Raw genomic sequence first — 16,028 nt, forward strand, 5'->3', positions numbered from 1 at the left:
AACGAGTTTTCAACATAGTATTGTGATATGCACTTGATCAGATTGGGAAAACACTGTCACAGAGTGCATGAAAACAGCTTTGCTAGTGCAGGAGCAAATTCATCCTGTTTCTAACGCGTTTTCAGAGCATAAAGCAAACGTTTGACACGGAACATTGATTTTGAGTGAAATGAGTGCATATGTGACGTAACAACTTTCTAAGCATGGATTTTTTCATGTTTTCGAGCTTTGAACACATTTTCATCATATTTGTCATTTTTACTGTAAAAGCACGTCTGAAACGAGTTATCAACATAGTATTGTGATATGCACTTGTTTAGAGTGGGAAAACACTGTCACAGAGTGCATGAAAACAGCTTTGCTAGTGCAGGAGCAAATTCATCCTGTTTCTAACGCGTTTTCAGAGCATAAAGCAAACGTTTGACAAGGAACATTGATTTTGAGTGAAATGAGTGCATTCGAGCATATGTGACATGTAACGTCTTTCTAAGCATGGATTTTCATGTTTTCGAGCTTTTAACACATTTTCTTCATATGTGTCATTTTAACTGTAAAAGCACGTCTGAAACGAGTTTTCAACATAGTATTGTGATATGCACTTGTTCAGATTGGGAAAACACTGTCACAGAGTGCATGAAAACAGCTTTGCTAGTGCAGGAGCAAATTCATCCTGTTTCTAACGCGTTTTCAGAGCATAAAGCAAACGTTTGACAAGGAACATTGATTTTGAGTGAAATGAGTGCTTTCGAGCATATGTGACATGTAACGTCTTTCTAAGCATGGATTTTCATGTTTTCGAGCTTTTAACACATTTTCTTCATATGTGTCATTTTAACTGTAAAAGCACGTCTGAAACGAGTTATCAACATAGTATTGTGATATGCACTTGTTCAGAGTGGGAAAACACACTTTGTGTCACCGAGTGCATGAATACAGCTTTCCGAGCGCAGGAGCGCATTCATCCTGTTTCTAACGCCTTTTCAGAGCATAAAGCGAACGTTTGACAAGGAACATTGATTTTGAGTGAAATGAGTGCATTCGAGCATATGTGACATGTAACGTCTTTCTAAGCATGGATTTTCATGTTTTCGAGCTTTTAACACATTTTCTTCATATGTGTCATTTTAACTGTAAAAGCACGTCTGAAACGAGTTTTCAACATAGTATTGTGATATGCACTTGTTTAGAGTGGGAAAACACTGTCACAGAGTGCATGAAAACAGCTTTGCTAGTGCAGGAGCAAATTCATCCTGTTTCTAACGCGTTTTCAGAGCATAAAGCAAACGTTTGACAAGGAACACTGATTTTGAGTGAAATGAGTGCATATGTGACATGTAACGTCTTTCTAAGCATGGATTTTCATGTTTTCGAGCTTTTAACACATTTTCTTCATATGTGTCATTTTAACTGTAAAAGCACGTCTGAAACGAGTTTTCAATATAGTATTGTGATATGCACTTGTTCAGATTGGGAAAACACTGTCACAGAGTGCATGAAAACAGCTTTGCTAGTGCAGGAGCAAATTCATCCTGTTTCTAACGCGTTTTCAGAGCATAAAGCAAACGTTTGACACGGAACATTGCTTTTGAGTGAAATGAGTGCATATGTGACGTAACAACTTTCTAAGCATGGATTTTTTCATGTTTTCGAGCTTTGAACACATTTTCATCATATTTGTCATTTTTACTGTAAAAGCACGTCTGAAACGAGTTATCAACATAGTATTGTGATATGCACTTGTTTAGAGTGGGAAAACACTGTCACAGAGTGCATGAAAACAGCTTTGCTAGTGCAGGAGCAAATTCATCCTGTTTCTAACGCGTTTTCAGAGCATAAAGCAAACGTTTGACAAGGAACATTGATTTTGAGTGAAATGAGTGCATTCGAGCATATGTGACATGTAACGTCTTTCTAAGCATGGATTTTCATGTTTTCGAGCTTTTAACACATTTTCTTCATATGTGTCATTTTAACTGTAAAAGCACGTCTGAAACGAGTTTTCAACATAGTATTGTGATATGCACTTGTTTAGAGTGGGAAAACACTGTCACAGAGTGCATGAAAACAGCTTTGCTAGTGCAGGAGCAAATTCATCCTGTTTCTAACGCGTTTTCAGAGCATAAAGCAAACGTTTGACAAGGAACATTGATTTTGAGTGAAATGAGTGCATATGTGACATGTAACAACTTTCTAAGCATGGATTTTTTCATGTTTTCGAGCTTTGAACACATTTTCATCATATTTGTCATTTTAACTGTAAAAGCACGTCTGAAACGAGTTTTCAACACAGTATTGTGATATGCACGTGTTCAGAGTGGGAACACACTGTGTCACAGAGTGCATGAATACAGCTTTCCGAGCGCAGGAGCGCATTCATCCTGTTTCTAACGCCTTTTCAGAGCATAAAGCAAACGTTTGACAAGGAACATTGCTTTTGAGTGAAATGAGTGCATTCGAGCATATGTGACATGTAACGTCTTTCTAAGCATGGATTTTCATGTTTTCGAGCTTTTAACACATTTTCTTCATATGTGTCATTTTAACTGTAAAAGCACGTCTGAAACGAGTTTTCAACATAGTATTGTGATATGCACTTGTTCAGATTGGGAAAACACTGTCACAGAGTGCATGAAAACAGCTTTGCTAGTGCAGGAGCAAATTCATCCTGTTTCTAACGCGTTTTCAGAGCATAAAGCAAACGTTTGACACGGAACATTGATTTTGAGTGAAATGAGTGCATATGTGACGTAACAACTTTCTAAGCATGGATTTTTTCATGTTTTCGAGCTTTGAACACATTTTCATCATATTTGTCATTTTTACTGTAAAAGCACGTCTGAAACGAGTTATCAACATAGTATTGTGATATGCACTTGTTTAGAGTGGGAAAACACTGTCACAGAGTGCATGAAAACAGCTTTGCTAGTGCAGGAGCAAATTCATCCTGTTTCTAACGCGTTTTCAGAGCATAAAGCAAACGTTTGACAAGGAACATTGATTTTGAGTGAAATGAGTGCATTCGAGCATATGTGACATGTAACGTCTTTCTAAGCATGGATTTTCATGTTTTCGAGCTTTTAACACATTTTCTTCATATGTGTCATTTTAACTGTAAAAGCACGTCTGAAACGAGTTATCAACATAGTATTGTGATATGCACTTGTTCAGAGTGGGAAAACACACTTTGTGTCACCGAGTGCATGAATACAGCTTTCCGAGCGCAGGAGCGCATTCATCCTCTTTCTAACGCCTTTTCAGAGCATAAAGCGAACGTTTGACAAGGAACATTGATTTTGAGTGAAATGAGTGCATTCGAGCATATGTGACATGTAACGTCTTTCTAAGCATGGATTTTCATGTTTTCGAGCTTTTAACACATTTTCTTCATATGTGTCATTTTAACTGTAAAAGCACGTCTGAAACGAGTTTTCAACATAGTATTGTGATATGCACTTGTTTAGAGTGGGAAAACACTGTCACAGAGTGCATGAAAACAGCTTTGCTAGTGCAGGAGCAAATTCATCCTGTTTCTAACGCGTTTTCAGAGCATAAAGCAAACGTTTGACAAGGAACATTGATTTTGAGTGAAATGAGTGCATATGTGACATGTAACGTCTTTCTAAGCATGGATTTTCATGTTTTCGAGCTTTTAACACATTTTCTTCATATGTGTCATTTTAACTGTAAAAGCACGTCTGAAACGAGTTTTCAACATAGTATTGTGATATGCACTTGTTTAGAGTGGGAAAACACTGTCACAGAGTGCATGAAAACAGCTTTGCTAGTGCAGGAGCAAATTCATCCTGTTTCTAACGCGTTTTCAGAGCATAAAGCAAACGTTTGACACGGAACATTGATTTTGAGTGAAATGAGTGCATATGTGACGTAACAACTTTCTAAGCATGGATTTTTTCATGTTTTCGAGCTTTGAACACATTTTCATCATATTTGTCATTTTTACTGTAAAAGCACGTCTGAAACGAGTTATCAACATAGTATTGTGATATGCACTTGTTTAGAGTGGGAAAACACTGTCACAGAGTGCATGAAAACAGCTTTGCTAGTGCAGGAGCAAATTCATCCTGTTTCTAACGCGTTTTCAGAGCATAAAGCAAACGTTTGACAAGGAACATTGATTTTGAGTGAAATGAGTGCATTCGAGCATATGTGACATGTAACGTCTTTCTAAGCATGGATTTTCATGTTTTCGAGCTTTTAACACATTTTCTTCATATGTGTCATTTTAACTGTAAAAGCACGTCTGAAACGAGTTATCAACATAGTATTGTGATATGCACTTGTTCAGAGTGGGAAAACACACTTTGTGTCACCGAGTGCATGAATACAGCTTTCCGAGCGCAGGAGCGCATTCATCCTCTTTCTAACGCCTTTTCAGAGCATAAAGCGAACGTTTGACAAGGAACATTGATTTTGAGTGAAATGAGTGCATTCGAGCATATGTGACATGTAACGTCTTTCTAAGCATGGATTTTCATGTTTTCGAGCTTTTAACACATTTTCTTCATATGTGTCATTTTAACTGTAAAAGCACGTCTGAAACGAGTTTTCAACATAGTATTGTGATATGCACTTGTTTAGAGTGGGAAAACACTGTCACAGAGTGCATGAAAACAGCTTTGCTAGTGCAGGAGCAAATTCATCCTGTTTCTAACGCGTTTTCAGAGCATAAAGCAAACGTTTGACAAGGAACATTGATTTTGAGTGAAATGAGTGCATATGTGACATGTAACGTCTTTCTAAGCATGGATTTTCATGTTTTCGAGCTTTTAACACATTTTCTTCATATGTGTCATTTTAACTGTAAAAGCACGTCTGAAACGAGTTTTCAACATAGTATTGTGATATGCACTTGTTCAGATTGGGAAAACACTGTCACAGAGTGCATGAAAACAGCTTTGCTAGTGCAGGAGCAAATTCATCCTGTTTCTAACGCGTTTTCAGAGCATAAAGCAAACGTTTGACACGGAACATTGATTTTGAGTGAAATGAGTGCATATGTGACGTAACAACTTTCTAAGCATGGATTTTTTCATGTTTTCGAGCTTTGAACACATTTTCATCATATTTGTCATTTTAACTGTAAAAGCACGTCTGAAACGAGTTTTCAACACAGTATTGTGATATGCACGTGTTCAGAGTGGGAACACACTGTGTCACAGAGTGCATGAATACAGCTTTCCGAGCGCAGGAGCGCATTCATCCTGTTTCTAACGCCTTTTCAGAGCATAAAGCAAACGTTTGACAAGGAACATTGCTTTTGAGTGAAATGAGTGCATTCGAGCATATGTGACATGTAACGTCTTTCTAAGCATGGATTTTCATGTTTTCGAGCTTTTAACACATTTTCTTCATATGTGTCATTTTAACTGTAAAAGCACGTCTGAAACGAGTTTTCAACATAGTATTGTGATATGCACTTGTTCAGATTGGGAAAACACTGTCACAGAGTGCATGAAAACAGCTTTGCTAGTGCAGGAGCAAATTCATCCTGTTTCTAACGCGTTTTCAGAGCATAAAGCAAACGTTTGACACGGAACATTGATTTTGAGTGAAATGAGTGCATATGTGACGTAACAACTTTCTAAGCATGGATTTTTTCATGTTTTCGAGCTTTGAACACATTTTCATCATATTTGTCATTTTTACTGTAAAAGCACGTCTGAAACGAGTTATCAACATAGTATTGTGATATGCACTTGTTTAGAGTGGGAAAACACTGTCACAGAGTGCATGAAAACAGCTTTGCTAGTGCAGGAGCAAATTCATCCTGTTTCAAACGCGTTTTCAGAGCATAAAGCAAACGTTTGACAAGGAACATTGATTTTGAGTGAAATGAGTGCATATGTGACATGTAACAACTTTCTAAGCATGGATTTTTTCATGTTTTCGAGCTTTGAACACATTTTCATCATATTTGTCATTTTAACTGTAAAAGCACGTCTGAAACGAGTTTTCAACACAGTATTGTGATATGCACGTGTTCAGAGTGGGAACACACTGTGTCACAGAGTGCATGAATACAGCTTTCCGAGCGCAGGAGCGCATTCATCCTGTTTCTAACGCCTTTTCAGAGCATAAAGCAAACGTTTGACAAGGAACATTGCTTTTGAGTGAAATGAGTGCATTCGAGCATATGTGACATGTAACGTCTTTCTAAGCATGGATTTTCATGTTTTCGAGCTTTTAACACATTTTCTTCATATGTGTCATTTTAACTGTAAAAGCACGTCTGAAACGAGTTTTCAACATAGTATTGTGATATGCACTTGTTCAGATTGGGAAAACACTGTCACAGAGTGCATGAAAACAGCTTTGCTAGTGCAGGAGCAAATTCATCCTGTTTCTAACGCGTTTTCAGAGCATAAAGCAAACGTTTGACACGGAACATTGATTTTGAGTGAAATGAGTGCATATGTGACGTAACAACTTTCTAAGCATGGATTTTTTCATGTTTTCGAGCTTTGAACACATTTTCATCATATTTGTCATTTTTACTGTAAAAGCACGTCTGAAACGAGTTATCAACATAGTATTGTGATATGCACTTGTTTAGAGTGGGAAAACACTGTCACAGAGTGCATGAAAACAGCTTTGCTAGTGCAGGAGCAAATTCATCCTGTTTCTAACGCGTTTTCAGAGCATAAAGCAAACGTTTGACAAGGAACATTGATTTTGAGTGAAATGAGTGCATTCGAGCATATGTGACATGTAACGTCTTTCTAAGCATGGATTTTCATGTTTTCGAGCTTTTAACACATTTTCTTCATATGTGTCATTTTAACTGTAAAAGCACGTCTGAAACGAGTTTTCAACATAGTATTGTGATATGCACTTGTTTAGAGTGGGAAAACACTGTCACAGAGTGCATGAAAACAGCTTTGCTAGTGCAGGAGCAAATTCATCCTGTTTCTAACGCGTTTTCAGAGCATAAAGCAAACGTTTGACAAGGAACATTGATTTTGAGTGAAATGAGTGCATATGTGACATGTAACAACTTTCTAAGCATGGATTTTTTCATGTTTTCGAGCTTTGAACACATTTTCATCATATTTGTCATTTTAACTGTAAAAGCACGTCTGAAACGAGTTTTCAACACAGTATTGTGATATGCACGTGTTCAGAGTGGGAACACACTGTGTCACAGAGTGCATGAATACAGCTTTCCGAGCGCAGGAGCGCATTCATCCTGTTTCTAACGCCTTTTCAGAGCATAAAGCAAACGTTTGACAAGGAACATTGCTTTTGAGTGAAATGAGTGCATTCGAGCATATGTGACATGTAACGTCTTTCTAAGCATGGATTTTCATGTTTTCGAGCTTTTAACACATTTTCTTCATATGTGTCATTTTAACTGTAAAAGCACGTCTGAAACGAGTTTTCAACATAGTATTGTGATATGCACTTGTTCAGATTGGGAAAACACTGTCACAGAGTGCATGAAAACAGCTTTGCTAGTGCAGGAGCAAATTCATCCTGTTTCTAACGCGTTTTCAGAGCATAAAGCAAACGTTTGACACGGAACATTGATTTTGAGTGAAATGAGTGCATATGTGACGTAACAACTTTCTAAGCATGGATTTTTTCATGTTTTCGAGCTTTGAACACATTTTCATCATATTTGTCATTTTTACTGTAAAAGCACGTCTGAAACGAGTTATCAACATAGTATTGTGATATGCACTTGTTTAGAGTGGGAAAACACTGTCACAGAGTGCATGAAAACAGCTTTGCTAGTGCAGGAGCAAATTCATCCTGTTTCTAACGCGTTTTCAGAGCATAAAGCAAACGTTTGACAAGGAACATTGATTTTGAGTGAAATGAGTGCATTCGAGCATATGTGACATGTAACGTCTTTCTAAGCATGGATTTTCATGTTTTCGAGCTTTTAACACATTTTCTTCATATGTGTCATTTTAACTGTAAAAGCACGTCTGAAACGAGTTATCAACATAGTCTTGTGATATGCACTTGTTCAGAGTGGGAAAACACACTTTGTGTCACCGAGTGCATGAATACAGCTTTCCGAGCGCAGGAGCGCATTCATCCTCTTTCTAACGCCTTTTCAGAGCATAAAGCGAACGTTTGACAAGGAACATTGATTTTGAGTGAAATGAGTGCATTCGAGCATATGTGACATGTAACGTCTTTCTAAGCATGGATTTTCATGTTTTCGAGCTTTTAACACATTTTCTTCATATGTGTCATTTTAACTGTAAAAGCACGTCTGAAACGAGTTTTCAACATAGTATTGTGATATGCACTTGTTTAGAGTGGGAAAACACTGTCACAGAGTGCATGAAAACAGCTTTGCTAGTGCAGGAGCAAATTCATCCTGTTTCTAACGCGTTTTCAGAGCATAAAGCAAACGTTTGACAAGGAACATTGATTTTGAGTGAAATGAGTGCATATGTGACATGTAACGTCTTTCTAAGCATGGATTTTCATGTTTTCGAGCTTTTAACACATTTTCTTCATATGTGTCATTTTAACTGTAAAAGCACGTCTGAAACGAGTTTTCAATATAGTATTGTGATATGCACTTGTTCAGATTGGGAAAACACTGTCACAGAGTGCATGAAAACAGCTTTGCTAGTGCAGGAGCAAATTCATCCTGTTTCTAACGCGTTTTCAGAGCATAAAGCAAACGTTTGACACGGAACATTGCTTTTGAGTGAAATGAGTGCATATGTGACGTAACAACTTTCTAAGCATGGATTTTTTCATGTTTTCGAGCTTTGAACACATTTTCATCATATTTGTCATTTTTACTGTAAAAGCACGTCTGAAACGAGTTATCAACATAGTATTGTGATATGCACTTGTTTAGAGTGGGAAAACACTGTCACAGAGTGCATGAAAACAGCTTTGCTAGTGCAGGAGCAAATTCATCCTGTTTCTAACGCGTTTTCAGAGCATAAAGCAAACGTTTGACAAGGAACATTGATTTTGAGTGAAATGAGTGCATTCGAGCATATGTGACATGTAACGTCTTTCTAAGCATGGATTTTCATGTTTTCGAGCTTTTAACACATTTTCTTCATATGTGTCATTTTAACTGTAAAAGCACGTCTGAAACGAGTTTTCAACATAGTATTGTGATATGCACTTGTTCAGATTGGGAAAACACTGTCACAGAGTGCATGAAAACAGCTTTGCTAGTGCAGGAGCAAATTCATCCTGTTTCTAACGCGTTTTCAGAGCATAAAGCAAACGTTTGACAAGGAACATTGATTTTGAGTGAAATGAGTGCATTCGAGCATATGTGACATGTAACGTCTTTCTAAGCATGGATTTTCATGTTTTCGAGCTTTTAACACATTTTCTTCATATGTGTCATTTTAACTGTAAAAGCACGTCTGAAACGAGTTATCAACATAGTATTGTGATATGCACTTGTTCAGAGTGGGAAAACACACTTTGTGTCACCGAGTGCATGAATACAGCTTTCCGAGCGCAGGAGCGCATTCATCCTGTTTCTAACGCCTTTTCAGAGCATAAAGCGAACGTTTGACAAGGAACATTGATTTTGAGTGAAATGAGTGCATTCGAGCATATGTGACATGTAACGTCTTTCTAAGCATGGATTTTCATGTTTTCGAGCTTTTAACACATTTTCTTCATATGTGTCATTTTAACTGTAAAAGCACGTCTGAAACGAGTTTTCAACATAGTATTGTGATATGCACTTGTTCAGATTGGGAAAACACTGTCACAGAGTGCATGAAAACAGCTTTGCTAGTGCAGGAGCAAATTCATCCTGTTTCTAACGCGTTTTCAGAGCATAAAGCAAACGTTTGACAAGGAACATTGATTTTGAGTGAAATGAGTGCATATGTGACATGTAACGTCTTTCTAAGCATGGATTTTCATGTTTTCGAGCTTTTAACACATTTTCTTCATATGTGTCATTTTAACTGTAAAAGCACGTCTGAAACGAGTTTTCAACATAGTATTGTGATATGCACTTGTTCAGATTGGGAAAACACTGTCACAGAGTGCATGAAAACAGCTTTGCTAGTGCAGGAGCAAATTCATCCTGTTTCTAACGCGTTTTCAGAGCATAAAGCAAACGTTTGACACGGAACATTGCTTTTGAGTGAAATGAGTGCATATGTGACGTAACAACTTTCTAAGCATGGATTTTTTCATGTTTTCGAGCTTTGAACACATTTTCATCATATTTGTCATTTTTACTGTAAAAGCACGTCTGAAACGAGTTATCAACATAGTATTGTGATATGCACTTGTTTAGAGTGGGAAAACACTGTCACAGAGTGCATGAAAACAGCTTTGCTAGTGCAGGAGCAAATTCATCCTGTTTCTAACGCGTTTTCAGAGCATAAAGCAAACGTTTGACAAGGAACATTGATTTTGAGTGAAATGAGTGCATTCGAGCATATGTGACATGTAACGTCTTTCTAAGCATGGATTTTCATGTTTTCGAGCTTTTAACACATTTTCTTCATATGTGTCATTTTAACTGTAAAAGCACGTCTGAAACGAGTTATCAACATAGTATTGTGATATGCACTTGTTCAGAGTGGGAAAACACACTTTGTGTCACCGAGTGCATGAATACAGCTTTCCGAGCGCAGGAGCGCATTCATCCTGTTTCTAACGCCTTTTCAGAGCATAAAGCGAACGTTTGACAAGGAACATTGATTTTGAGTGAAATGAGTGCATTCGAGCATATGTGACATGTAACGTCTTTCTAAGCATGGATTTTCATGTTTTCGAGCTTTTAACACATTTTCTTCATATGTGTCATTTTAACTGTAAAAGCACGTCTGAAACGAGTTTTCAACATAGTATTGTGATATGCACTTGTTTAGAGTGGGAAAACACTGTCACAGAGTGCATGAAAACAGCTTTGCTAGTGCAGGAGCAAATTCATCCTGTTTCTAACGCGTTTTCAGAGCATAAAGCAAACGTTTGACAAGGAACATTGATTTTGAGTGAAATGAGTGCATATGTGACATGTAACGTCTTTCTAAGCATGGATTTTCATGTTTTCGAGCTTTTAACACATTTTCTTCATATGTGTCATTTTAACTGTAAAAGCACGTCTGAAACGAGTTTTCAATATAGTATTGTGATATGCACTTGTTCAGATTGGGAAAACACTGTCACAGAGTGCATGAAAACAGCTTTGCTAGTGCAGGAGCAAATTCATCCTGTTTCTAACGCGTTTTCAGAGCATAAAGCAAACGTTTGACACGGAACATTGCTTTTGAGTGAAATGAGTGCATATGTGACGTAACAACTTTCTAAGCATGGATTTTTTCATGTTTTCGAGCTTTGAACACATTTTCATCATATTTGTCATTTTTACTGTAAAAGCACGTCTGAAACGAGTTATCAACATAGTATTGTGATATGCACTTGTTTAGAGTGGGAAAACACTGTCACAGAGTGCATGAAAACAGCTTTGCTAGTGCAGGAGCAAATTCATCCTGTTTCTAACGCGTTTTCAGAGCATAAAGCAAACGTTTGACAAGGAACATTGATTTTGAGTGAAATGAGTGCATTCGAGCATATGTGACATGTAACGTCTTTCTAAGCATGGATTTTCATGTTTTCGAGCTTTTAACACATTTTCTTCATATGTGTCATTTTAACTGTAAAAGCACGTCTGAAACGAGTTTTCAACATAGTATTGTGATATGCACTTGTTCAGATTGGGAAAACACTGTCACAGAGTGCATGAAAACAGCTTTGCTAGTGCAGGAGCAAATTCATCCTGTTTCTAACGCGTTTTCAGAGCATAAAGCAAACGTTTGACACGGAACATTGATTTTGAGTGAAATGAGTGCATATGTGACGTAACAACTTTCTAAGCATGGATTTTTTCATGTTTTCGAGCTTTGAACACATTTTCATCATATTTGTCATTTTTACTGTAAAAGCACGTCTGAAACGAGTTATCAACATAGTATTGTGATATGCACTTGTTTAGAGTGGGAAAACACTGTCACAGAGTGCATGAAAACAGCTTTGCTAGTGCAGGAGCAAATTCATCCTGTTTCTAATGCGTTTTCAGAGCATAAAGCAAACGTTTGACAAGGAACATTGATTTTGAGTGAAATGAGTGCATTCGAGCATATGTGACATGTAACGTCTTTCTAAGCATGGATTTTCATGTTTTCGAGCTTTTAACACATTTTCTTCATATGTGTCATTTTAACTGTAAAAGCACGTCTGAAACGAGTTATCAACATAGTATTGTGATATGCACTTGTTCAGAGTGGGAAAACACACTTTGTGTCACCGAGTGCATGAATACAGCTTTCCGAGCGCAGGAGCGCATTCATCCTGTTTCTAACGCCTTTTCAGAGCATAAAGCTAACGTTTGACAAGGAACATTGATTTTGAGTGAAATGAGTGCATTCGAGCATATGTGACATGTAACGTCTTTCTAAGCATGGATTTTCATGTTTTCGAGCTTTTAACACATTTTCTTCATATGTGTCATTTTAACTGTAAAAGCACGTCTGAAACGAGTTTTCAACATAGTATTGTGATATGCACTTGTTTAGAGTGGGAAAACACTGTCACAGAGTGCATGAAAACAGCTTTGCTAGTGCAGGAGCAAATTCATCCTGTTTCTAACGCGTTTTCAGAGCATAAAGCAAACGTTTGACAAGGAACATTGATTTTGAGTGAAATGAGTGCATATGTGACATGTAACGTCTTTCTAAGCATGGATTTTCATGTTTTCGAGCTTTTAACACATTTTCTTCATATGTGTCATTTTAACTGTAAAAGCACGTCTGAAACGAGTTTTCAACATAGTATTGTGATATGCACTTGTTTAGAGTGGGAAAACACTGTCACAGAGTGTATGAAAACAGCTTTGCTAGTGCAGGAGCAAATTCATCCTGTTTCTAACGCGTTTTCAGAGCATAAAGCAAACGTTTGACAAGGAACATTGATTTTGAGTGAAATGAGTGCATATGTGACATGTAACGTCTTTCTAAGCATGGATTTTCATGTTTTCGAGCTTTTAACACATTTTCTTCATATGTGTCATTTTAACTGTAAAAGCACGTCTGAAACGAGTTTTCAACATAGTATTGTGATATGCACTTGTTCAGATTGGGAAAACACTGTCACAGAGTGCATGAAAACAGCTTTGCTAGTGCAGGAGCAAATTCATCCTGTTTCTAACGCGTTTTCAGAGCATAAAGCAAACGTTTGACACGGAACATTGCTTTTGAGTGAAATGAGTGCATATGTGACGTAACAACTTTCTAAGCATGGATTTTTTCATGTTTTCGAGCTTTGAACACATTTTCATCATATTTGTCATTTTTACTGTAAAAGCACGTCTGAAACGAGTTATCAACATAGTATTGTGATATGCACTTGTTTAGAGTGGGAAAACACTGTCACAGAGTGCATGAAAACAGCTTTGCTAGTGCAGGAGCAAATTCATCCTGTTTCTAACGCGTTTTCAGAGCATAAAGCAAACGTTTGACAAGGAACATTGATTTTGAGTGAAATGAGTGCATTCGAGCATATGTGACATGTAACGTCTTTCTAAGCATGGATTTTCATGTTTTCGAGCTTTTAACACATTTTCTTCATATGTGTCATTTTAACTGTAAAAGCACGTCTGAAACGAGTTTTCAACATAGTATTGTGATATGCACTTGTTCAGATTGGGAAAACACTGTCACAGAGTGCATGAAAACAGCTTTGCTAGTGCAGGAGCAAATTCATCCTGTTTCTAACGCGTTTTCAGAGCATAAAGCAAACGTTTGACACGGAACATTGCTTTTGAGTGAAATGAGTGCATATGTGACGTAACAACTTTCTAAGCATGGATTTTTTCATGTTTTCGAGCTTTGAACACATTTTCATCATATTTGTCATTTTTACTGTAAAAGCACGTCTGAAACGAGTTATCAACATAGTATTGTGATATGCACTTGTTTAGAGTGGGAAAACACTGTCACAGAGTGCATGAAAACAGCTTTGCTAGTGCAGGAGCAAATTCATCCTGTTTCTAACGCGTTTTCAGAGCATAAAGCAAACGTTTGACAAGGAACATTGATTTTGAGTGAAATGAGTGCATTCGAGCATATGTGACATGTAACGTCTTTCTAAGCATGGATTTTCATGTTTTCGAGCTTTTAACACATTTTCTTCATATGTGTCATTTTAACTGTAAAAGCACGTCTGAAACGAGTTATCAACATAGTATTGTGATATGCACTTGTTCAGAGTGGGAAAACACACTTTGTGTCACCGAGTGCATGAATACAGCTTTCCGAGCGCAGGAGCGCATTCATCCTGTTTCTAACGCCTTTTCAGAGCATAAAGCGAACGTTTGACAAGGAACATTGATTTTGAGTGAAATGAGTGCATTCGAGCATATGTGACATGTAACGTCTTTCTAAGCATGGATTTTCATGTTTTCGAGCTTTTAACACATTTTCTTCATATGTGTCATTTTAACTGTAAAAGCACGTCTGAAACGAGTTTTCAACATAGTATTGTGATATGCACTTGTTTAGAGTGGGAAAACACTGTCACAGAGTGCATGAAAACAGCTTTGCTAGTGCAGGAGCAAATTCATCCTGTTTCTAACGCGTTTTCAGAGCATAAAGCAAACGTTTGACAAGGAACATTGATTTTGAGTGAAATGAGTGCATATGTGACATGTAACGTCTTTCTAAGCATGGATTTTCATGTTTTCGAGCTTTTAACACATTTTCTTCATATGTGTCATTTTAACTGTAAAAGCACGTCTGAAACGAGTTTTCAACATAGTATTGTGATATGCACTTGTTTAGAGTGGGAAAACACTGTCACAGAGTGTATGAAAACAGCTTTGCTAGTGCAGGAGCAAATTCATCCTGTTTCTAACGCGTTTTCAGAGCATAAAGCAAACGTTTGACAAGGAACATTGATTTTGAGTGAAATGAGTGCATATGTGACATGTAACGTCTTTCTAAGCATGGATTTTCATGTTTTCGAGCTTTTAACACATTTTCTTCATATGTGTCATTTTAACTGTAAAAGCACGTCTGAAACGAGTTTTCAACATAGTATTGTGATATGCACTTGTTCAGATTGGGAAAACACTGTCACAGAGTGCATGAAAACAGCTTTGCTAGTGCAGGAGCAAATTCATCCTGTTTCTAACGCGTTTTCAGAGCATAAAGCAAACGTTTGACACGGAACATTGCTTTTGAGTGAAATGAGTGCATATGTGACGTAACAACTTTCTAAGCATGGATTTTTTCATGTTTTCGAGCTTTGAACACATTTTCATCATATTTGTCATTTTTACTGTAAAAGCACGTCTGAAACGAGTTATCAACATAGTATTGTGATATGCACTTGTTTAGAGTGGGAAAACACTGTCACAGAGTGCATGAAAACAGCTTTGCTAGTGCAGGAGCAAATTCATCCTGTTTCTAACGCGTTTTCAGAGCATAAAGCAAACGTTTGACAAGGAACATTGATTTTGAGTGAAATGAGTGCATTCGAGCATATGTGACATGTAACGTCTTTCTAAGCATGGATTTTCATGTTTTCGAGCTTTTAACACATTTTCTTCATATGTGTCATTTTAACTGTAAAAGCACGTCTGAAACGAGTTTTCAACATAGTATTGTGATATGCACTTGTTCAGATTGGGAAAACACTGTCACAGAGTGCATGAAAACAGCTTTGCTAGTGCAGGAGCAAATTCATCCTGTTTCTAACGCGTTTTCAGAGCATAAAGCAAACGTTTGACACGGAACATTGATTTTGAGTGAAATGAGTGCATATGTGACGTAACAACTTTCTAAGCATGGATTTTTTCATGTTTTCGAGCTTTGAACACATTTTCATCATATTTCTCATTTTTACTGTAAAAGCACGTCTGAAACGAGTTATCAACATAGTATTGTGATATGCACTTGTTTAGAGTGGGAAAACACTGTCACAGAGTGCATGAAAACAGCTTTGCTAGTGCAGGAGCAAATTCATCCTGTTTCTAACGCGTTTTCAGA

Source organism: Neoarius graeffei, chromosome 17 (genome assembly GCF_027579695.1).
Source record: "Neoarius graeffei isolate fNeoGra1 chromosome 17, fNeoGra1.pri, whole genome shotgun sequence".
NCBI lineage: Eukaryota > Metazoa > Chordata > Actinopteri > Siluriformes > Ariidae > Neoarius > Neoarius graeffei.